The 22,460-nt window shown below is 44.4% G+C and overlaps 1 protein-coding gene across 6 annotated transcripts in view; it reads left to right on the top strand.

Moving 5' to 3' along the window:
* Window positions 1-22,460, top strand: part of TSPAN4 (tetraspanin 4) — a 519,577-nt gene that overhangs the window by 37,865 nt on the left and 459,252 nt on the right. Inside the window, exon 2 of one of the 6 annotated variants that reach the window (XM_079985196.1) lies at window positions 19,164-19,217. The exons of the other annotated variants lie outside the window; for them this stretch is intronic. The gene's annotated coding sequence lies outside the window, so the exon portion shown is untranslated. The remainder of the gene's footprint in view (window positions 1-19,163; window positions 19,218-22,460) is intronic. 6 annotated transcript variants of the gene reach the window in all.

Here is a 22,460-nt window from a genome sequence, read left to right as displayed (position 1 = left end):
CCCTGTGTGAACTCTTGGCATGGAATTTGCATAGAGCAGTTCCACTGGAACAAGAAGTGACCTTTCCCATTCCGTGTCAGTACTTAGATTACTTCCATTCCTCATTTTCAATTTGTACTTCTAACTTTCTCGCCCTTGGTGAAACACTTCACTTTGATTAGCATCCCATTTGCCATAGCTGGTCCAGAGTGCCTTGTTAGACAAGCCTTGCCCCGACTAATAAAACTGCTTGTCCATACAAAACGTGAGGATAAGCTCATTAAAACGTTTGGTTAATAGTTTGTAATGCTGTTACAATGACTTTCGGCAATCTGTTTTTTCCCTTTCTATCCTGGCAAGCATTGTAGAGATGGCAAAAGCAGCGCCAGTGTTTGTGGGTGCAAAAACCTGAATTGAACACTGAATTCTCATACAATGTTCAGGAGGAGGAGGGTAGAAGGAAAAGGAGCATAGCATGAATATTGTAAAGGTTGTGCAGCCTTGCCTTAAAGGCAGCCCAATCAACGACTGTCCACTGATGGAAGCAGTAGACTTCTGAATAGCAGTTGCTGGAAACCACAGGTGGGGAGAGTGCTGTTCTGCTCAGGTCCTACTTGTGGGCTTCCCATAGGCTTCCAGTTGGCTGCTGCAAGAAGAAGATGCTGGACTGGATGGGCCACTGGCTTGATCCGGCAGGCTCTTCTTATGTTCTTATATTGTCCAATAGCAATAACAACTTGAGTATTGCAGCAAAGAGCTTGTGCAGACAATTTAGTTTCAGAGCAAAAGGAGTGACCTCCCATCACTGCCAGTGATTAGTGCTGTACTTGCTATAGCCTCAATTCTGCAGCACTAACAAGAGATCTCTACAATTATAAATGTTCTATATAGGCACTTGATATCCGGCAGCCTTTGGCTTCTGTCCATTGGTATTTAACAACACAAATTCAACAGTAATCGACAGTTAGCCTGCTGCAGCGCTCAGTATTAGATGTCTGATACTTAATAGTTAACATGGATTAGACCCTGTTGTTTGTCAGCTGGTGTGCAATTTTATTTAGTAGTTGACACAGTTCACTAGGAAAGATCCCCTGAAACAGGTGATAAGACTAAAGCAAAACAGTCACATTTTGAACACTGAGGCCAAATTTTGAATTTTCAGTGTTTCAGTCAAATTTTAAATCTGCATTTTGGGTAAACCTCAAAACGTTTAAAAACTTTAGATCAAGGATAGTCAGTGTGATGCCTTTCGGGTCTTGTTATAGGGCCAAACCTGTAGCCAAGGTTTGCTCTATGGTACTGTAAGCTGTGGTTCAGGAGAAGGACTCTTACCCCAGTCCTGGGGTCAGGTGTCACACAAAGCCAAACATGGATTTAGCTTCCATCCTGTGCTGATCTACAAAGCCTGGGGAGGAGCAAAGTCACTCCAGTCCCCTCTTTGAGAGCCTGCACGTTTGCCATGAGCCACAAAGTCAATGTAGATAAAATAAACTGAGCTAAGTGGACCAAAGGCCAGACTCTGTATGAGGCAGCTTCCTATATAGCAGAGCTTGGATGAGATGCAAGGCAAAGTTCTTAGTGGACCAGCTCTTCTTGATGAAAACAACTAGTCAACTGAAGGAAATATTCTGATGGCTGTTAGGGAACAGAGTACTGAAGAACAGAATCAAGCCATTCTGGTGTTTTAACCAAGTTTAATTGGATAGTTTTAACAGATGCCACATTCAAGTTAAATAACTGAGTTTTTAAATAATTACATATGTTACGAGTGCTGTAAATCTCTCAAAGGGGGGGGGGACTGGATTGGGTTGGTGGGCCACCTCCTGGGTTCCCCCACTTTCGGTGGGACATTTTAACACATGGGTGGAACCTGCCTACCTGCCAATCACTTGATGTCCCTGTGATGTCAGGTGATCAGTTTTTCCTTGGCACTATAGCACACTATGCTACAAAGGAAAGTCCAAGCCCTCTAAGCCCAGCGCTGACTTCAAGCTTAGCTTTCTACAGAGATTGGTTGCACTATAGAGTTGCTCATGTGGGACTCAGTAGCGCATCTGATCCCAGTGAGCATAAAGGCACCACTTATCAGCTGATTGGTAGTAACAGCAAGCCCTGCTTGCCAATGTTCTATTGGGCACGCTCGTTAAGGCTTCCAGCTGCCAGCTGCGAATCAAACTGCCCCTCACCTGACATAACATAAGACATCATGATTTGGGAGGAAATGGCCTCATAGGCCAAACTGGAATCCATGCAGGACCTGATTAGACCCATGGGGTGGAAGTTCCCCATACCTGCCTTAAATAGTGAAAATATTTCTTGTTGTTTTTTGATGTGCTCTGTTTATATCTTTCTCATTTTGTCTTGTTTGATGTTTTAACTATGGGGTGATCAGGAAAATACTCCCCTCCCCAACCTTTCTTCTCATTGTGAGTTGAGTGTATGCTTATTCTCTGGAAGCAATGAAATTGCCTAGTGCTTTTCATGCTCGCTTTATCCAAGAAGACTCTGTCCTGAAGAGCTTATCTATTAAACAAAATTGTGGATTTGCCCATGGTATCTGAGCAGATAAGGCAAAATCAAGGCAGAACTAACTGCAGTTCCTAGGTCCATGGTTTATCTGCTGGTTTATGCAGTCTCCTGGAAAGGCACACACAGTTGCTATAAGAGGGATAATGGGACAGGGCACTTCTCTTCTCTCTTGGGGCATGGCTGGCTAGTTAATTTGCTGCATGTGGACACTTCATTGGCCAGTTGTGACGGTCTGCTTGTATATAGCAGATTATGTCACGGAAGTGAGTAAGAGAACTTGTGATCCATGACTACCCATAACAGAACAAAAATAAATAAGATGATGAATTCCACACAGTCTCCCTCTCTTTTTTTGTTTACAATCTGGGATTTTATCCAGTGCATTTGATGACAGTGCAGGGGTCCATGTTGGGGAAGTTTGGAAGAGCTGTATATCCTTGCTATCATTTTTAGATGATCAGACAGTTGTAGAACTGGTTGAAATTTTAAAAAGAACTTGGTAGACTAATTTTTTGTGCACTGGGGGTTATTAATTTGTGTGGGGATGTTGGCTCCTGACTTAATTAAATGAAGAAAGCTGGATAAATGCTACATAACTGTTTGCCATTTGCTTAATTATGATAGTTTTCTGTTCCGGAGATGCCCAGTCCACTTTGACCACAGGATGTGAGATTTGATGCGGTTTAGCTCCTTGGTTAATTCCTTTGCAAGATCTAGCCATTTTTATGGTTCGGTTGTGACCTCAACTGAACATTGTAAAGCTTTCAATATGTGGTTTAAAAACAAATGCATATTGTCAGAGATAAGACATTGCACTATAGCATGCTGAGCAGTGCTTGTGCTATTTTGGGTTGCCCAACACTGTAAAAATTTGCCTGTGATATGCTGGAGTTGGGGGGAAGTGACCTTTTTTGCTCTTGCAAAGTTCTATAAAGCAGCAACTTTTGCATCGCTTAGATTTCCTAGAGTTAACAGTGTCTCCCGGAGGGAAGATGTTTTTCAGCTGCAGGGATCTGTAACTAGACGATGCCATCTGGAACTAGACTATTCCTAACCTGTGGTGTTTTGAGCCAGGTAAAGGCTTCTTGTTGTTAAGTGCCAGCTTTGCAAATCCCATTTCCAGCAAACACTTTTGTGCTGTCTGGATGAGGAATTGATGCATATTCAGGTGAGCCTTTTGGGCTGGGTGGGATTTTAAACAGTTTTGGAATTCAATCATGTACATAAAACTCTTCCCATTTGAGAGGCATTTGCATCCAGGTTTTGAAAAGAGCCTGCTGTCTAACAAGGCACCTGGCTGGATAGCTGGATGTCAGAATAAATGATCAGACTATGTCCCCATCTGCACTATACATTTAAAGCAGTATCATTCCACTTTAAACAGTCATAGCTCCCCCGCCTTTAAGAATCATGGGAACTGTAGTTTGTCAGGGGTGCAGAGAGTTGTTAGGAGACCCCTGTGTTGCCCTCACGGAATTCCCAGGGTGGTTAAACAATCAATCCCTTTTCCCAGGAAGAGACCACCATTCAAAATCCTGCTGTGCCATGAAACTCACTGGGTGACCTTTTGCCAGTCATTGCCTCTCTGCCTAACTTACCTCACGGGGTTGTTGTGGGGGGAGGTGGGAGAGAACCATGTGCCCACCTGCAGCTCTCTGGAGAACAGCTGGAAAATAAAAGTAGTAAATGAATGCAGGCCTCCAGGCCTCTTGACCTGTTGCTTGAAACTCTCTTCCCAGGTCACACTCCGCACTGGCTATTCAAACCCCTCCCCCCCCCCCCAATATTTTCCATGTTTTCCCTGAACTCTTATAAATGCCTCCAGTTTGTATGGAGGATAGAGAGGTGTGTGTGAATAGGTATATAAATTAGTCTTCTGTACCAAGGTATCATTTACATTCATTGCTCCACCCCTTTTGCCTTTGACGCTGCCCGCCACTGGCATGTGGCCCTCAGAAGTTTGCCCAGAAGAGAATGTGGCCCTTGGGTTAAAAATGCTCCCTACCCCTTGTCTGAATGAAAACATGTCATCTCTGCCTTGGTTGTTTGGAGGCAATTTATTTACCACAAGTGACTAGGTGAGTGGCTTTTTAGAAACTGGATTTAGGAGTAGAGCAGACTTACCAGGAAGGCAGCCATCTAGGACAGGCTGCTGAAGGGCACGATGGTAGACCATTGCAGAGTTACGACACAACTTAACAGTTTTCTATTACAGTGGTACCTCGGGTTAAGTACTTAATTCGTTCCGGTGGTCCGTACTTAACCTGAAACTGTTCTTAACCTGAAGCACCACTTTAGCTAGTGGGGCCTCCTGCCATTGTACCACCAGTTCTCATCCTGAAGCAAAGTTCTTAACCCAAGGTACTATTTCTGGGTTAGCGAAGTCTGTAACCTGAAGCATATGTAACCTGAGGTACCACTGTACTAGATCCAACTGATTGCATGGGACTGGTTGTTTTCTTCAGTTCCTCTAGGTGGAAACTGCTCCTGCAGTGGAAAGTTTATGGGCCCAGAGGGAAAGATGGTCACCAGTACATGGGAAATGCTGTTGGAACGTTGTCATAGTAGAGATGGCAGCAGGAACTGGAGGGAGAGAGGATGTGCATTCTTATCGCTCACTGGAAGAGCAAGCTTCACAAAGCTTACAGTGCTTTGCAAGTTTATTAAAACACACAAACTCACGCATAGAAGCGATCTTCCTGCTCTTAAGAAAACCTGTGCCTCTCTGAGAATACATTTGAAAGACAGCCATTTGTACTGGTTGCAGTTCTGAAGCAAAGTACTAAACAATCTGAGACAAACAAGCAAATAATACCATCCTGTATAACTTGCATCCAGGCCAAGCAGGCAGAATATACTTGGTCTGTTATTCCTGGTTTGTGCATAAGGCTTGGAGTGACACCACAGATGCATGCACATTCCTCTGTGACTTGGGCATGTGTGAAACAGCCAGAGCTTTAATAGCAACCTCCTCAAGCATAGTCTTTTCCATGGAGGCAGTTCACACATTCGGCTGCAACTTATCAAGTGATGTGAGATGCTGAGTGATGGGCTTACACAGGTGAATCGGCTCACAGTTTCTGTCAGGGGTGCACTATCTATAAATAATTCATAAGAGCGCACTACCCCAAAGTAATTTGGATTTTTTAAATAAAGTCCGTGCTTGTGAGTTGGTTGCAGGTTCTTCCTTTAGACATGTACTAAGGAGGGGGATTTATCTATTTTTTTAAGAAGAGGTGTTTTGGTTCATATAAAAAAATAAATTATATAATCTTACTTTTTATTTTACTTCTTTTAGCGCTAATCCCCAAACCTTGTGAAAAAGGCTCAGCAAGCGGGTTTAGCTGAAATGTGGTATGTCAGCAACCCACAGGACCAACCCACACATTCCCTGCTCTTTTTTGCCAGCCCAGCAGGTCTTCCTGCCTCTCCTTCGCACCGCCCCTCCCTTGCATCACTGCTCCCCACCCCCAGCTGACTGCCTTGAAAACTCCAGTAGCAGCACCCCTTGCAAGAAATCATCTGCTACTTGGGGCTGGAGTAAAGTTGCACAATCTATAAAGCTGTAGCTGTAGTTCAGAGGAATATAGGCTTTGCTAGCACCTGAACGTTCTGCCAGCGTATCTGATGTGTCCTGGCAGTGCCTCTCTCACGGTGGTGGCAATGCAACAAGGTATAGCCCTCAGTATTCCTTGAGTTCCTCACCCTAAGAAATGCATATAGCAAAAATTCATGAGGCTAGTCCTTTAATGCCCATGGACTTTAAATCCATATGAAGCAGTGTCTGCTCCTCAACCTTGAGCCCGTGTCCTTCTGCATCTCTCTGTATTCCTGAACAGAGAGATCAGATGTGAGATACAAAGCAAACCAGTCCCCCTTGAGGCTTAGGGCGACGTTGATGGTCAGAAGGAAGCAGGGTCACTTAACATTTTCTTCGTGTACCAAACTACCCGCCCTGAAGGCTGCTAGTAAATCAATGGTATGTGATAACTTGCTTGAATCATTACTGAATTTCAGTAACTGAGAAGCAAGGAGGCAGGTAATCATAGTCCCACCTCCACATCATCTGGAAGGAAGGGCTACACCTTTTTATAGCCTTTTTGTGTGTGTAACTACTTTCTACTTGGGGTGGAGCTGCAGTAATTTTTCCTTCCTGACGGATGTTCCAAAACCAGTGTGCAGTTCCACACATGTAAATACGTCACAGCCCTTGCCTTGTGTGCATAATTGTGTGCGCAGGATTGTAGCCCAAATGCAGGAAGCGCATGAGCTCCTCTTCAGCTGCTGGATTTGTATTTGTATTTTAAATTGTGTTTTGATGTTTTTCTAGCTGCAGTAAAACAACTATAACTCGTGACAAACTGCAACTTATTTTCCTTCTGTCATGTGCTCACTTCGTTCCAGGGTGCTGCTCTGGCACAAATACAGCAGGGCTGCAATAATGATTTGACTTGCACTGGGTGGAGGCTGTTGAACCTCACAGCAAGGCATACATCTTTTCCTCGTTTCCATGCACTTAATGCAGGCAGCATTTCCTTGCCCTTGGTTCCACCATTAGGCACTTAAAAAAAAGCACATTGCCCTAACCTTGTGGGACATGGAAGTCCAATTTTTCATGGTGCTGGCAGGCCCTTCACATTCTCCCTCTCTCTGTCTCCATCCCCCCCCCCCCCGTCTCCCTCCCCTCCTCCAAGGTTTCCTTTTTTCCTACAAAACTGCAAGGGTGGATTGGGAAGCTATTTCTTGCAAGCTCTGGTCGCACTGTGAAGATTTCAAGTCTGCCCTCCATGTTTCTGTCTCCCTGATGGTTCGCCTTGAAATTCTTGGCTTTTTGGCCTCAGCTGGGGCTTCTGCTTCTCTTTCTTCTCTTTCCTTTTTATTTTTTTAGCTGCTTTCAAGGCAGATCACATGAGAAATTCAGTGCCTCGCAGTTGGCAGATTAAAAAAAAAGAAAAAGCTGGGAGGAAAGATGATCAGCGACTATTTGTCTTTCAGAATGTCTTGACAGTGGTATTTCCTCAGTGGGGTTTATGCTCTTTTAAAACGATGTGGAGGAAGGATGGGAAGACATCTTTGGGGGCCCTTGTTAACAGGGCTGCTGAACAAGAGTGTGGAATATTGCTGTAGCTGGAAGGTTCACGCATAATCACAGATAAACTAGAGGACTAGTTTGACCTGGATGTGTTTGTGGACTCATGGCTTTCACTCACTGCTTATGTAGATGAAGACGTGCCAAGGTTTATGACTGCCTAGTAGACTTACATCTCTTTCATTTGGTGTAAAAAACAACAATACTTAAAAGTGCACCACTTCTTATTCCGTATGCGCATCCTGGACTCTCAAAGGTCATTATCTAGGAGGAGGAATCTTTTTGGCTCCACAGGCCAGATCCTTACCAGAATTGGTCCATTGGGCCAAATCTGACAGGTGGACATCATTACCTCACATCACAGTGATATTGGTTGCAAGGTGTTTAGACGTTTCAGCATTGAGAAGCACTGCTATAATCAAGTCCCCCCCTCCCATTTCAGCAGAGAATTCCACGCAGAACTGTACCTGAATCAGGAAGGGGTTTGCATTGAGTCCTGCCAAACTGCCAGGATTTGATGGTCACCCTACCATCTAAGGAGACGTGCAAATAGCTTCTCTTTCTGAGTAGGAATGGCAGTGGCTGATGTAGGTGTCATTCCAACTCTGCAGTTCTATGATTCTACACATGGCGGGTATGCCTGCACCATTTAAAAGCTACTGTCTCTTTTACACGTGGCAGCCATTATACTACACTCCCATGTTGGCTGTTTTGTTCCTGGTCTGATGACACTTCTCAGATTTCCGAATGTGCCTGTTGTTGTTGTTTAGTCGTGACCGACTCTTCGTGACCCCATGGACCAGAGCACATCAGGTACTCCTGACTTCCACTCAAACTCATGCTGGTAGCTTTGAGTACACTATCCAACCATCTCGTCCTCTGTCGTCCCCTTCTTCTTGTGCCCCCTCCATCTTTCCCAACATCAGGGTCTTTTCCAGGGAGTCTTCTCTTCTCATGAGGTGGCCAAAGTATTGGAGCCTCAGCTTCACAATCTGTCCTTCCAGTGAGCACTCAGGGCTGATTTCCTTAAGAATGGATACATTTGATCTTCTTGCAGTCCATGGGACTCTCAAGAGTCTCCTCCAGCACCATAATTCAAAAGCATCAATTCTTCGGAGATCAGCCTTCTTTATGGTCCAGCTCTCACTTCCATACATCACTACTGGGAGAACCATAGCTTTTACTATACGGACCTTTGTTGGCAAGGTGATGTCTCTACTTTTTAAGATGCTGTCTAGGTTTGTCATTGCTTTTCTCCCAAGAAGCAGGCATCTTTTAATTTCGTGGCTGCTGTCACCATCTGCGGTGATCATGGAGCCCAAGAAAGTAAAATCTCTCACTGCCTCCATTTCTTCCCCTTCTATTTGCTAGGAGTTGATGGGACCAGTGGCCATGATCTTCGTTTTTTGATGTTGAGTTTCAGACCATATTTTGCGCTCTCCTTGGTTGGTGGACCCTACGATACAGTATTCCTGTAATACACTGGTTTTCTTTAAGTAAAGAGTTGAAGTTATGAGTAATGGCTTATCACCTGATTGCTTAAAGCAGGGTCTGCTCCAATAATCTATAAGGTGGGTGATGTGATCTGATTTCTGGAACAAAGACACATGCGGATGGGGGATGGTTATGCTACTAAAATGAGCTGTGTGTGTGTGTGTGTGTGTGTGTGTGTGTGTGTGTACGTGTACGTGTAGCATAGGGAAGCTATTTTGCAAAGCTGTTTCCATTTAAACATTTTCTTGAAAGTTTTTTTTTAATAGAAATAATATTTGTTGGCTGTGATCTCCAAAGATGTCATTTGGGAGCTTCAAGTATGAAAGATTTACTCTCTGCGTCTTTTGTTGAGCTGTTCATGGTCTGTCCCACATATTTTCTCAGAGATGGCAAAGTACCAGCTTTATTCTAAAGTTTCCCCGGTCTATTATTTCATTTTCTGCTTTCTTCAATTGTAAACTAATTGAGTGTTTCAAAGGCATTAGACTGACAGCCCTCAAGAGATGCAAGCTTTATAATTCCACCATAGAAGCTTAGTATGGGCAGGAACCAAACAAACTTGCCAGTGTGGTTCTTTTGAAAGTGTTCAGAAATTAACTTAAGGGGTATTTGCACTGGTGCCAGTTCCCAGTTTCTTGCGCTCCCACTTTGAATGATGAAACTGGAGTGGGAGGATTTTATTTTATTTTAAAGGAGAAATGACAAGATACAGAGGAATCCTATGTGGACATGTCTTCTTGCATTATTAGCACAGAGCCTTCTTGTCAACCTGAGTGGCCATCAGTAGAGCTTACCAGGTGTGGGCTTTGGTGTGAAGTTTGGGAGCTCAGAATGAAAGCCTCAAAGAAGTGAACATTAGAAGACACTTCCCCCACCCCCAAATTCTTTCCAGGCTCAGATTTTCATCTGAGCTGGAGAGGGCAGGAGAAATCGGCTCGTCTGCCACCCCCAACTTACTGTCTCTTTCAAAATCTGGTCTCCGTCAAAAAGACATGAGAAAAGCACATACATACTTGGGGTAATACACACAAGGATCTCTCTCCTTTCTCCTCCTTTTCAATTTGCACACCTCTTGAAGTCACTTCTATGGGCAAAGCAGTTTTAAGTGTGTCCGTTCCACATATGTGCAAAACCCGAGGAAGCCCAAGACCCTAGCTCAGCACTTACCCAACTTGGTGCCCTCCAGATGTTGAGCTACAACTCTTATCCTCCCTCACAATTGGCTATGTTGGCTGGGACTGATGTCAGTTGTCGATTAACAATCCCTGGAGGGCCACAGGTCTGCAATCCCTGCCATAGAGGGACCATTCCTGGGTATGGTGGGGCCATTGTTTCTTTAAAAGAATTGGCTTAGAGTTGCCAAATAAGGGACAGTTGTTGGTATGCCTTCAGTTTTAAAAACCGCAGATCCTCTTAAGGCATAAAAATATAAACTGTCCTATAGGTTTATAGGATGGAATTGATAAATCAATAAAGCTGCTATAAACTTACTGATTTTGATATTTTATTTTTTGAATTTTAAAATTTGCATAATTCCCATCCACCCCGCCAAAAAAATCCCACTGAAGCAGGGCTGGCTCACCCATGAGGCAAAGTGAGGCAACTGCCTCGGGTGGCAGAATCCACAGGGGCAGCAGATCTGGCCTCCCAAGGATGCATCACTCAGTGCACTCCTTGGAGGCTGTGCCTGCCTCCTCCTCAGCATTCCCCCCTAGTGCAGCCCCTCTGCCCTGTGTGGTGGGTGCGTGTGTACACCATTTTGTGGTTTGCCTCAGGTGTCCAAATGGTTTGGGCTGCCCTGCACTGGAGTAGCTTTGACATATCATGTCAACTTGTTGAATATACTCCGGAGACTCCTTTTTGGTTTATGACAAAATTTCCTCCCTTAACACTTCTTCGTTAACTTTTTCAGCCTATTCCACCACTTCCTATGGAAGGCCTCCACACTGATAATGTCTATCTTACTCATTTCTTTGTTATGTTTGTGTTCTGCCAGTAAGCTTGGAGCGAAGGACTTCTAGGCAGTATCCCATCCAAACCCTGAGCAGATCCTGAGCTGAGATGAAACTGCATCAGATTCACTTTTCTTGGTCTCTGGGCTCTGGGGAGGGTGGGTGTCCTTGTTAAGCCCTTGACTGATGTTGTTGGAGGTGGTTTTCCTCTTGCATAATGATGCCATCCCAGTTGTTGTGCAAGAAGGTTCGGAGCCGGGTGTCAACTGTTATTGCTTCTAAAGCAGGCATCTGTGAGACCTGTGGTAGGCATCTCCAAGTTCCCACTCTCTCTAAGTTGTCAATGTTTAAATGACATTTCCATTTAAGTTTAAATGGTGGTTGTCTTGACAAAGGAAAGTAGTTCCAAAGAGAGTGTTAATGCAGCACCGCAGGCTAGAGAAAAGAAAATATTCTTTGTTCTAAATGAGCTCCCAAGTAAATCTGTCTTCTCTAATGTATGCAGGGGAGAGGAAATATCTTTGTTCTAAATGAACTCCTGAGTGGAGCTGCTTTCTCCTAATGTATCGTGTTCAGTGGCTACTTCAATAAATGGCAGTGCCTTGTTTTGATTTAACCCTGGTAAACAAATGCTCTTGTGCCTGGCACTTCATCTTCTTGAGCTTGGTCTTTTTGCAGCAAGGACTGGCGATGAGATTTTCTTTACCCAATCATTTTGAGATGGTGCAAATATCATGGACCCTGTGAGGAGGTATCTCTAAATTGTTCCACGCATGGCAGCTGAAACCACACAGCAAGCCCTTTTACTGCAGCGATTTACCAAGTGGACTAGACTAGCAATGCTACTATTAAAGGTCCAAAGCTACGTATAACGTGACATGGCCACCTGGAAGATGTTTCATGATTTTGCACAGGCACTTTATCCTAAGAATTAGGAACATAGAGAGCAGGCCATTGGTCCATGTAGTTCAATATTGTCTGCACTGGCTGGCAGTGACTCTCCAGGGTTTCAAGCAGAGGTTTTCCCCCAGCCCTACCTGGAGATGCCAAAGGAATCTGGGACCTTCTGCATGCAGGACATGTGCTGTGGCCCTTCCCACAATGTGTAAGTTGTGCAATAGCATCTAACATATGAATTATTGAATACGTACATGTAGTAGTTGCAACATGTCAGAGATCCTAGCTACAAGACATGTGTGAAAATATGCACAGATAGACCTCATTGGGCATGTGGTCAGCAGTGGTGGGTTAAGGGACTGTAGTGGTGCAAGCTACCCTCATCTATTTCTGTTTATGTATCAGATTGAGACGTCTTGTGATTTCATACAGTTATGGCTGCTTAATGGTGATCAAATTTTAATTTGCCATTAGCTTTTCTGGAGACAAGAGATGAAGACATTCTCCCCAGGTTTGCTGCTTTGATGTCTCTGCAGGGCCTCTTATCTGTTAACTCAAGATTCTCTTGGCCCCACAATTGTCATGGCAGGTTGTTCTTCGTTTCTTCTCTCTTTCCCCTCCCCTTGGTCATTTGCGTTGGATGCTTTGGTTCCCAGTTGGGTTGTCTGACTTTTCTGTACTTGCTGAGCTTAAATCAGATGTGGGTGTTTGTTTTCCCTCTATCTGCAGCCAAAGGCTTTTACTCCTCAACACTTGTTTGCTTACATTCAGCCTCCTGCAATCAGTGATGCAAAAGTACAACCTGGATCTTTTAATACAGGTGACAGATCTTCTTTTTAAAGCAACATTTCTCATGTCTTTCACCTTCCCCCAGCTGTTATATTTCCATCTCTTAATCCATTTGAACTGGTGAGGGAAATGCTATGTTTGTAGCTGTTAATGTTGGCATTCATTCTCAGGCGGTGTACAGGGTTGGCGCTTGCTGGTGCCACAATGTGTTAAGGGGCCTATGGGTGATCAGTGCTGCCATTTTTTGTCTTCTGGGTATCCTGGTCCCACACAGCAGGACTTCCCCAGCTTCCTCAGGCTTCTGCCTCACCTGTCATTTACAGCCGCCGCCAGTAGGCTATAGGAGAGAGAGTAAGGTGAGCTTTCCATGCCTCTCCATTGGCTCTGCTGAAATTGGCTCCTTCCCTCTTTGATTTTTTTTTCCATTCCAGTTGATCATTGTAAAAAAATCTGTAACTAAGAAATGGTCTCTGAGTTTGCTTTTCATTACCTCTCTCCCAGCTCCTTTTGTGGTGTGTTTTTTTAGGTGACTAAGCCCAAAGGCAGGGGTTCGGTTTTATCATTTGACGTTTGATAAGCCGCTCTGTGGGCCTTTTGCAGCTGAGGAGCAGATGTCAATGTTTTATGTAAAATACTAAATACTGCTTGCCTTTAGAGTGTCGTGCAACAGTACAGGGGGTCTGAGATGTGCTCCTCATTCTGGTGTGGCTCAAAAAGATCAGAAGCAGCAAGTCTTGTCTCTCTAATATGACCTGTGGCAAGGAGGCAAGCTGCCCAGGAGCCCATTAAAAGCTTGGAGACACCCATAAGAAAGACTTAGGCCCAGCACAGCTGTGGTGGCTGAGGCTGATAGTTGTAGGGCACTGGTTTAGACGTCATTATTGGCCTGGGTCAAATGTGTATGGAGGAGAGAGCACAGTTATAACGATGGATTTCTCTCATCTAGAATTAGGTCTCCGTCACTCAGTAACTCTGGATTTTTCTTTCTTGTGTGCTTGCTCCGAGTATCTGAATCTGTATTGTGCTTCTGGAAAGGAATTCTGAGCACAGCTCTTTCTCTGACTCACTTTGGGCTTGCTGCACTTTTCTACAAAGCCAAAGGTGGCTGGCTTTGTTGTTTCTTTCTCCCTATCCTGCCGAACGACAGGTGTCTTCTTTGTACTGTTGCCCTGTGAGATGTAAGGGGAGTTGTCAAAAGGAAACGGATTCCTCATCCCACCATGCTTTTCTGGCATCATTTTTGTTTTGCACAGGGGTTCTTGTCTTGGGGCAGCCTGAAAAAGAAAGACAAACCTTCACAGAGATGTCAAATGTTGACTTCCATTGGCCAGGTCTCCTGTTGCCCATGGGAATCTCTACAGCAAAGAGAATCACAGCTTCAGGGAAAGTTGGAATCCCAAACCCAGCCCTTGAGTAAATTCTATAAATCTACTTATACCTGCTTCCTTTACATAATTCTTTTTTTAAAATGGGGTGTGTGTGGAATGGGCCTCTGCATGGCATGCATCCTGGCCACAAGAATACCTTCTCAGTTCTCTAGCTTTTTCTCTTTTTCACCATGCACTACCTACATGTTTCCTCTATAATCTTAAAAAACTGGAAACTCTCCCTCCCCACCACAATAAATGCTGATAACCTGCCAGTTAGCAACTGATGTGCTGGCACACCGGGCCCTGCCCCGTTTGCTCCTTGAGGAGGAAGGAAGTGAGGAAGCCAGGAATAGTTGCAGCTTCTCGGCATTCAGGAGGCAAATTGGCACAGATGCTGCTTTTCCCTTAAGGGTGACAAAAGAGGTGTATGGCCTGTCACACTGACGCTGCAGTGGAGGTGATGTAGTATGGCTCTGGGAATATGTGCTTGCTAGGGGAAGCATGAAGATACATAGTGCTGGCTGAGTAGTTAAAAACACTTGGTTGCTGCTTGTTCTTATAATAAATGGTAGTCTTTGGTTCTCTCGCCCGCTGAAGGATACTCTTTGACCAAATAGGGCTAAAGAAACAAAAGTAGTTGAATAGGGCACTGTTCTAGGTGGGTGGGGAGCAGGGAAAGACATCAGCTCACAAAAGTGGCAAACCACAGAGGTACCAAAATAGAAGAAGTCGTGCATGCATGTGTCTGTGTCTGTGATTTATTCTGGTGTGTTAGTTTGAGCCAGAGGAGTTCTTCATCAAAGGATATAATTTGGTTTATGTAAGTTACTATTAGAGGCTTGCTCACATCTCGGATATCATTTGTAGAGTCAACTGTGTGGTCTGCCTCTTTTGTTTATTTGTGTGAACCTGGTGCTGACCGCATCATTTTCTCCATATATCACCGATGATGGAAACTGGCACACCAGCTGGATGCAAAGTGCAATTTCTGCCTGAGAGGAGCATGTCTTATCAGCATTTGATCACAAAGCTGTTTTGGATGAAATTGCTTGCATGGTTTGCCTTCTCCCCCAAAAAGTGCAGAGGCTCAGCAGAAGGAGGAGGTGTTGGTATCTTGAGGAAAACAATTCTGCAGACAAATAATGCTTTTCCTTTGTCACATTTTTGTTTTCCTTTACTTTCACCACTGGTTTCATTGGATTTCCTTCCTCTGGCTCATCTGCCAGACTGTGGGCACTCAATGTGCTCTCTCTGCTGCCAGACATAAACAGGAATGCAGGTAGCCATGTTCTTCTGTGAAAGGTCGTGGTTTTATTGGCAGCAGAAGGCATGAGATTGGTAGTACCAAAGCTATAACGCTAGCTAGCTTTATAGCTGTGATCTTCTTGGGCACGCTCCTCTGAAAAGCAGCTTTTGAATGCATTGTGTGCAACTGACCATGGAGTTTTGTCACTTACAAGATGAAAACTGTGTGCTGTTACCATGAGAGTATAGGTGCTGCTGCTGTTCAAAATAATGCTAGCACTCAGAATGGATGGCATTGGTGTCTTCAGGGTGTGACAAAGAGCAAGATCAGATATGTTATACGTCTACAGAAATGTTTCTGCATTTCCAGTCCACCAAGGATTTAAACAAGGGCCTTGCATACACTGGGCTCTGAGTAATGAGAATGTTGATAAGTAGTAATGACAAAAACTGAGCACTTGGGGACTTAAAAATGTGGCTTAACAGCAAAGTCTGGTTACCTGTTAAAATGACATGAGTTAAGAAAAACTTGCAGATGTTTTCAATTGTGTAAACCTAGAAAGGAACAAGGAAGCCCTGCTTATTGTCACTGGAAGTCCTGCTCTGTCTCCTTCAGCTTCCTTCTCCTACTCTGACATAAAAGCCTAAGGAGAGCCTGCTGGACCAGACCAGTGGCCCATCCAGCCCAACATCTTGTGGGAAGCCTGCAAGCAGGACATGAGCGTGACAGGACTCTCCCCTTCTGCAGTTTCCAGCAACTGGTATTCAGAGGCCTCGGAGAGTGGAGGTAGAACATGGCCATCACGGCTAGTAGTAGCCACTGACAGCCTTGTTTCATCCTCTTTTAAAGCCATCTAGGTTGGTGGCCATCACTGCTTCCTGTGGGGGCTTTGTTCCATAGCTTAACTATGTGCTGCATGAAGACATTTTTTCTTTTGTGTGTCTTGAATCTTCCAGCATTTGGCTGCATTGGATTTCCACAAGTTCTAGTGTTCTGAGAGAGGTAGAAGAACTTTCTCCACTTTCTCCTTGCTATGCATAATTGTATAAACTCTTGTGCTTAGCTTACCTTTTTGATAAACTAAGATGCTCCAAATGCTGCAAACATTCCCTCTAGATGGATTGTTCCACCCCCTTGATCATTTTGGTTGCTCTTTTCTGAATCTTTCCCAACTCTATAATATCCTTTTTGAGGTGTGGTGACCAGAACTGTACACAGTTTTCCAAATGTGGTCACTCAGAGGTCCCCACACTCCAGCTGGCATTCTACCTGCATAATTGTTTCTGTAGTTTAAGTTACTTCAAGGGCAAAGTGGTTCTCCTTGTCCTGCTGCCAAATTTGTCTTGACACTTTGCCAGCTGGGGCTCCCAGTAGCTCATAGATTGGGCTCCCCATGCTGGGTTGCTCTAAATGCCTGGCTAGTTCTTCCCAGAGGCTGTAAGAAGCCAAAGAGGTCAGGAGTTGTGGCTCAAATTCGGTTTAGTCCCCTGGGAATAGGGAGTGAACAATGGATGTTGATTAAGCGGAGAGTGGGCAATGGCTGGTGAGTCAACCGACAGCAGACTCCTTGTGGGATGGGCCTTCCTTCCTTCCTGAGAACAGAGTCCAGTTTAAAAGCTTTCAATAATGCTACCAAAAGAAGCTAACTACCTGGCAGTGATGTTGTTTCTCACACAGTTCCAAAGCTGTCTTCACAGTTGTGAGCATTGGAGGGTGTTTTGTTAATTAATCAATTAATTAAATCTCTGTTTGATTCTTGTATGTGCACTGCCTTGACTTGTGAATTACTTCCGCAAGGCCATTCACATATGCAGTGCCCTGTGGCCTGCCAAGGCTCCTTCCCTTCAGTCCCCATGAGACCAGCAATTCTGAAAGAAAAGGATCACAAGCCTGTAATAAACCTGAGCTTAAACTTCTTGCTGAATTAGAGTTTATATTATGTTAATATTCTTAGTCATAAAGTGTTGCATAAGAACCAGGAATGAATTAAGGGTTTTGTTTTTGTGTGTGTTAAGTTTTAATGCTTTGAGTAGGAAGCCCCGTCAGCCCCCAATGAAGATATTGAGAGTGTTCTCTGAACTTCAGGGAGCCTGAGAGCTTTCTTGGAACAGAAGTACCTCCCCTGCTTTGAACTGCAATGGTGCCTCTTGCTTACCTGGGTGGAGGTGAGTGCATATAAAACTCTGGCTTTTGCATATCTGGTATGTAGCCTAATACTCTGACTAGAAGTGTCTCTCCGGGATTTCAGACTGGGGACATTCCCAGTTATACCTAATCCTCAGAATCTCCTGGGACCTTCTGCATTTAAAGCAGATGCGGTACTGCTGATCTGCACCCATCCCCTAATGTAGAGCTGCCTCAGTGAAGATGGAAATTGTTTCTCAGTACGCATCTATAGGACTGCAGGTTGTGCCAATTAGCCAGGTAGCTTGTGAGAGTTGCTACTATAATGCACAAGATAAAAAGTGTAAAATAACCACTATCATTTTAATCAGTCGTTCATTATCTCATATGTCAATCAGGGATTCTAGGAAGAAAGGTTTTGTCTCATTCAACAAACATGTTATCAGCCACGGTTACTGTTTAGTATTTGGAACTGTTGTTTCTACTGCAGTTCTTAAAAAACGGATAGATCTATATGCACTACAAAAATGAATTTTATTTCCCTTGCATTCAGCTCTTGCAGAGGTACATTTCTCATTTTAATAACATTTTAAAACTGCCTGGCTTAAGGATTTTCACTTGAAAGATCTGCTGAAAATCCTTGCTTACATGGAAAATCTATTACATGAAGATATGATCTAAAATTTCATCAAACTCTTAAGATTTATTGTATCTCATCTGACTCGAGGCATGAGTTGCGAGGGTAAGAAATATGAGGCATGGAGCCCTGAAGCAAAGGTGGATTTAAAAAAAGAAAAGGGACAAAAGATTTGAGATCAGGGGAAATAATCTATGTTTTCTGGTACGAGGTATTTAAAATACCCTAATTGCCCTCCCACCAAATTCAGTGCTTATAGGATGCAAAATGAGATGGCAAAATAAAGTAATGTGAAAGTCTGGCTACTCTCTCAATTTTGCAGTCAAACCACTTGCTCAGGTGAGGAATGATTGTTCCTGGGCAAGTAACTTGTCAGAACTGCTGCCCTGGGAGGTAGAAAGGGCACGTAGGAAAACTCAGGGGGCAGAATTGCTAATAGGTTTCACTGGCCCTGTAGGGACGCAGGTGGCGCTGTGGGTTAAAGCCTCAGCGCCTAGGGCTTGCCGATTGAAAGGTCGGCGGTTCGAATCCCTGCGGCGGGGTGCGCTCCCACTGCTCGGTCCCAGCGCCTGCCAACCTAGCAGTTCGAAAGCACCTCCGGGTGCAAGTAGATAAATAGGGACCGCTTACCAGCGGGAAGGTAAACGGCGTTTCCGTGTGCGGCTCTGGCTCTGGCTCTGGCTCTGGCCAGAGCAGCGATGTCACGCTGGCTACGTGACCCGGAAGTGTCTCCGGACAGCGCTGGCCCCTGGCCTCTTAAGTGAGATGGGCGCACAACCCCAGAGTCTGTCAAGACTGGCCCGTACGGGCAGGGGTACCTTTACCTTTACCTTTTTCACTGGCCCTGGTGCTGCCTTTTCTGGCACGGCAATAAAGTAATGGAGTGGGATGGGGGAAATGTAACAGCTTAATTTCTGTGTGTCAGAGGCTGCTGCTGAAAGCATGGAAGCAAGGCCAGTCATTTAAAAAAAGGCAACATAAGTCAACAACCTTGCTTTAGGATGGTGGTCAGTTTTCTGCACTTTCCTGCAAAATTGCATTCCATGTGCCATTTCAGAAATGCTTATCTGGAGTGTGACGTGGGAGGACATTGCTAAAAGGTCTGGCGAAGGTGAGTAACGGTTTTCTATTTTATCGTCTTGGCATGAGATTGGAAAATAAGGTCAGATTGTGATTAATCATGCCATACAGTGTTTGCTATGATATTTCATGTGTTGCCTGTCAATCAGTAATAAAATCTCTTCTATCGTTTAATAGATAAAAATAGGGACACTTTTTTAAATTTATTTTGTACACTTGGAACACATCCCTAACCGTTCTTGATTGAAACCTACCAGATGCTTGTGGGAAGAAGTGTGTGGTAGCAGCAGTGCTGTCCTTCAGATGTGGACATAATTAGCTTCTCCATTCCTGCACCTGGTCAGGGGAAGTGGTTGCTCTTTCATCTGACCCCCAAGGCCACTGACATGGTCAAGAAAGGAGGGCAGCTCTACCAATTTCACAAAACTGGCTGCCTGAAGGAATGACTATATGCTTGTAGCAGCTCTGACCCCCTGGCCCAAGCATTGTTATCTGCTATGCTCTGACTTTGGTTCCCAGTGTGTGTGTTTTTCTGGGAAAGGCTTGCTCTTGTCCCCAATGTCATGACTGCCATCATGAGTTGACATCAGCTGTTCTGATTTCTATGTGGAAGCTGGATTCCTGCCGAGACTGTACATGACTTTGCTCGGATGGAGTTTGTGAGCCAAACTGGTCATTTAAGTCAAATTGTATACCTGCAGTCCAGATGTTAATTGGGCACTTTTAATTATTAAAACGTTGGCACATGCAACCAGATACGAGGTTGCATCCATTTGTGTCCCTCTGCTTGTGCAAGGCTCTTTGCTTCAGCAGATATTTCTGTGAATGGAAGGGGAAAGGGAAGTGATATTTGCCAATTTCTCTTTTCTCCCACAGCCCCGCTGTGCCACTTTCCATATCATTGCAGCCTGCTGTTCTGTAAAGCAGATTTTGAGGCTGCAGAGAGAAGAGAGACTCAGCAAAAAAATGGCTTCTTCTCCCTCCCCTTTCTGCTCATGGAAACCTTTGCTGGATCAAAGAGCTTTCCATGAGCCTACTGACACAATTGGATACAATCCAGAGCTTTTATAGTACCTGGGGGCAAAATTCAAAAACTTTGGTCATGCATCCTTCATTGTGTGATTGTGATAGGATTCCTATCTGTGGTGTTTTGATCAATGCCTGTGTTCTTTGCTGCCCACTGGTAACCTGTAATGCTTTTTGGGGGGGAAGAGAGATGGAAATTTAAGACTGCTGTATTCTGCAAATGTGCAGTGGCCTGAACATAAGTCCAGAAATAATAATAAAAATAGCTGCAGCTCTCCAAATAATCAGCAACATTTACCCTCTGGATTGACAGTTTTTGTAGAGGGCAGGGATAGAAATAAATTGCTGCTCTCACCTTTTATGGCTTGATTTTTCTTGATGTAGCTCAGGTGGTAGAGCATGAGAGTCTTAATCTTAGGGTTGTGGGTTTGAGCCCAATGTTGGGCAAAAGATTCCTGAATTGTAGGTAGTGCTTTTTCTGGGGGTTCTCAAGGGTGTGCAGTACTGGCACCTTCCTCCTTCCCCATCCCAAATGTTAAAAGAGTGGCACTTACTCACAACTTCATGGTACCAGCACCTATTTTCCTAAATAATAAAAAAGAGCACTGATTGCAGGAAGTTGGACAAGATGAATTTTGTGGTCCCTTCCAACTCCACAATTCTGTGATACTCTATAGCCACATCCTGTGTCTGATCACATGATTTAAAAGTAAGGAAGAGCTTTGGTTCCTTTGGAGAAATACATATTAGAAAGTAGCTTAAGAATGCCCTATAAAAGATTGATAAACTTAATAGCAGAAAATGAGCTTCCCCAAGTTCAGCGTGTAACAGAAGACGATGGGCAAGAATCAAGATGCAACCCAGCCCCCTTAACAAATGTAGGGGAGAGCCATGAAACCTCAAGAATGGCAGTTCTTCGTGCAAACTATACAGTGGAAGCTCAGGTTAAGAACTTAATTTGTTCTGGAGGTCTGTTCTTAACCTGAAGTACCACTTTAGCTAATGGGGCCTCCTGCTGCCGCCGCACCACTGCAAATTTCTGTTCTCAACCTGAAGCAAAGTTCTTAACCCGAGGTACTATTTCTGGGTTAGCGGAGTCTGTAACCTGAAGCGTCTGTAACCACTGTACATTGCTTTTAAAGTCGTCCTCAAAATATTTGCTAAAGGTTAAGTAAGGAAAGCACCATACTGATAGAAAAAAAAAGGGGGAAGTCATTCCTGAAAATGGGAGACAATAATTGGACTGTTGGTATTAAATAACCAGTTCTTCAGTACTAGTGCAAGAAATGGATATATTGGCCTTCGTATATGCGGGTGGCGCTGTGGGTAAAACCTCAGCGCCTAGGACTTGCCGATCGCATGGTCGGCAGTTCGAATCCCCGCGGCGGGGTGAGCTCCCGTCGTTCGGTCCCAGCTCCTGCCCACCTAGCAGTTCGAAAGCACCCTTAAGTGCAAGTAGATAAATAGGGACCGCTTTATAGTGGGAAGGTAAATGGCGTTTCCGTGTGCTGCGCTGGTGCTGGCTCGCCAGAGCAGCTTCGTCACGCTGGCCACGTGACCCGGAAGTGTCTGCGGACAGCGCTGGCTCCCGGCCTCTAGAGTGAGATGAGCGCACAACCCTAGAGTCTGTCAAGACTGGCCCGTACGGGCAGGGGTACCTTTACCTTTTATATGCACAGTACTGGAATTTAGCATCACACAAGCTTTCCTTCTGAAATATGTTGGCTGAAGGAAGCAACGTTTTCCCCCACAGCTACATTTTTTGACTTTTTTTCTGTTGGTGGAGGTCACCTTTGTGAATGAGCTTGTTGGGGCCTGGCTTTCTGAGACTGATAACTTATTCCATTGTGAAACAGACAAGTAAGTGCAAGATGGCACACAGGCCAAGGAACTTAAAAAGGGCAAAGGCGTTAAGTTATCTTTTAAAAACCGAATTGAGAAGTGCAGAGTAGGTAATCCCTTAGAAATAGTAAAATATCTCAGCAGGCCAAAATTACAGTGTCAGTCTTCTGATGTTCTTATCTAAATTGGCATCTAATCTTAGTCTCTAGGAGAATGAACAGGCAAGGATGTTGTTTATAGGGATGTCTGTCTTATTGTTCAAACAGAAGGTGGTAGGTGAAAATCTTCATGATCTCTAATCAAACAAGGCAATTTCAGGTGTAAACTGTTTCCAAATAAAGTCTCTGAGAAAGCTGATTTGTTTGTTTAGGACAAAAGTTATTTTAACTTAACGCAGATGGAAAAA

This window comes from Podarcis cretensis (genome assembly GCF_951804945.1).
Source record: "Podarcis cretensis genome assembly, chromosome: 1".
NCBI classification, from domain to species: Eukaryota; Metazoa; Chordata; class Lepidosauria; order Squamata; family Lacertidae; genus Podarcis; species Podarcis cretensis.
Note: the sequence above shows the minus strand (reverse complement) of the source record. Positions and strands in the feature narration are given on the sequence as shown.